The sequence below is a fragment of the Sardina pilchardus genome, chromosome 12 (genome assembly GCF_963854185.1).
Source record: "Sardina pilchardus chromosome 12, fSarPil1.1, whole genome shotgun sequence".
In the NCBI taxonomy this organism is placed as follows: Eukaryota; Metazoa; Chordata; class Actinopteri; order Clupeiformes; family Clupeidae; genus Sardina; species Sardina pilchardus.
In genome coordinates this window covers 22,122,978-22,125,477 of record NC_085005.1, presented here as the reverse complement: position 1 = coordinate 22,125,477, position 2,500 = coordinate 22,122,978, and the positions used below count along the sequence as shown (strand labels likewise).

General features: G+C 52.1%; 1 protein-coding gene across 1 annotated transcript in view; it reads left to right on the top strand.

Moving 5' to 3' along the window:
* The window catches only part of lrfn2b (leucine rich repeat and fibronectin type III domain containing 2b), a 10,429-nt gene that overhangs the window by 1,737 nt on the left and 6,192 nt on the right, over nucleotides 1-2,500 (top strand). The window lies entirely within an intron of this gene.

Here is a 2,500-nt window from a genome sequence, read left to right as displayed (position 1 = left end):
GTTTGAGTTAAACACTAATCCCTTCAAAGACAGAAACGCAAAGATTAAACCCTCATCGGGGACTATTATGAACCACCGAAATGTCAAGGGTGGGCTTGAGACAAAGCTATTATTTCGGCCAGCCGGGATTTGTTTGGAAGGGAGGACATATTTCTCGCAACGTTTTGCCAGCGGCGGCCAGAAACAACTTTGACTTAAACGCTGAATGATGATCTTTTAGGGCCCTCCCCGCACAGTATCAATAACGGCGAGTCGAGCCGACGGACGGCCGCGAGGTTGCACCAAGGCCCCAGCGCCGTTTTCTTTAATAGTATACACATTGGTGACGGTCTGCAGGGACCCATCCATCATCCCGCACAGTGCCTACTGAATTGTAAAAAGGGGAAAAGAGGGGAAAAAAACAAGTCTTTCATCGTAGCACTTCCGAGCTTTTGTCCCCCCCCCCCCCACCCCCATCATCCGACGTCTTATTCACTGAGCTCTTTTCTGCCGGTGTCAGCGGCTTTTTGTGCTGGTAATGCCTGCGCGGGGAATTCTGCAGTCACATGGGCCCGTGGTGGTACGTTGGCGACTGTCAATCCGCGGGCATTTCATGAGCCATAACTGTATTACGACGCAAGCAGACAGAACAGCGCGGTAAATCTCAATGCGAGCGCGTAACCAAGCAGAACGAAAATCCAATTACCCTGTGCCATTTCAATCATTTATCCATTAACGTCTGGGGAAGATTCTGATCACTTCAATCTTTCACCCCCCCCCCCCCCCAAAAAAAAAATACACAAATGCCACATAGTGCTGTTACCCTTAGTTACTATGCTATATCGCAAAATCGATGTCACTATCGGTGTAGGGTGCGGCCTTAACAAGTGCAACTGCTACCACTTGCAAGCACGGGGTGCATATGTATTAAGCGCTTATTTGGACGAAGGCGCTGTCCACTCCTCCGACTGCAGTCTGGGCCATCCAGCTGCCGCCATGACTGGAATCAGAATGTGTTCCCTCTCTCTCTCTCTTTACCTCTCCCTCGCTTTCTCTCTCTCCCTCTCTCTTTCGCCCTCCCCCTTCCCTCTTTCACTCTCATTTTGCCTCTCTCTCTATCTCACTCTCTCTAGCTCTCTCTCACTCTCTCCCTCTCTCTCACTTTCTCTCCCTCTCTCTACTTCTCTCTTGCTCCATCTCTCTCTCTCCCTCTCTCCCTCTCTCCCTCACCCTCTCTCTTTCCCTCTCTCTCTGCCTCCCTCCCTCCCTCTCCCCCGTCATCACAGCAGCAGCAGCAGTAGCGGCCCCTCTCCTCTCCTCTCCCCTCCTCTCCTCTCCTCTCCTCCTCTCGCTCGGCTCCTCTCTCTCTCTCTCACTTTCTCTCCCTCTCTCTACTTCTCTCTTGCTCCATCTCTCTCTCTCCCTCTCTCCCTCTCTCCCTCACCCTCTCTCTTTCCCTCTCTCTCTGCCTCCCTCCCTCTCTCTCCCCCGTCATCACAGCAGCAGTAGCGGCCCCTCTCCTCTCCTCTCCCCTCCTCTCCTCTCCTCTCCTCTCCTCTCGCTCGGCTCCTCTCTCTCTCTGGTGCACATAATCAGCCACAGTCACAGTCCGCGGCGTTCCCACAACTCGGGCCTGTCTGACAAGGAGTGCCTGTCTCCTGCCGGCCCCGCGTCTCCAGAGAGAGGCGCCGTCTCCAGGCCATTAAGAGCCATGTGACGCTCACCATGCTTTGTTTACACCACCCCTTCATGTCTTAACATCAAACAAGAAATGCCCCTTTTCATCACTTACACCCCCCCCACCCCCCCACCCATGACCATGAGCAAGACAGTAGCTCCCCACCCTAGGAACAACTTTGATAGATAGATAGATAGATACTTAGATAGATAGATAGATGGATAGATAGATAGATAGATAGATAGATAGATAGATAGATACTGTAGATAGATAGATAGATAGATAGATAGATAGATAGGTAGGTATATAGATAGATAGATAGATGACGTAAAAGCAAACAGGACCACTACCCCAACCCCAAACCCCCCCCCCCCCCCCCCCCCTCCCTCCATCCCCATGTCACTCACCTGATAAGGGGACGTGTAATCAGGAAGAGGTTAACGACGTTATCAGTATCCATCAGTGTTGTTGCGTGGGGGAGCACGCCGGCGCTGGGGAAACGCTGGCCGGCACCAGAGCGTGGTAATGGAGGTGGTGTGTCAGACGCGGCCTCTCGGTAATATTTCAGCTGAATTGCAATGAGGCCTTGGAGCCATACTTTAGCCTGTAATGGCAGGAGTGTGGCGTGCTATGTGATTTAGGGCCCACCAATCCCCCAGGGTTGCCAGTGGATTGCACGACTGATAGCGTTCACTCTGTACTGCATGGGTCTTATTGGTCATTACCTCAAAATAGGGATGTTGTGGATGGTAGCAACAGTCCCTCTCTCTCTCTCCTCTCTCTCTCTCTCTCTCTCTCTTCCTCTCTATCTCTCTTTGTCTCTCTCACTCTTGCTCTCTCTCT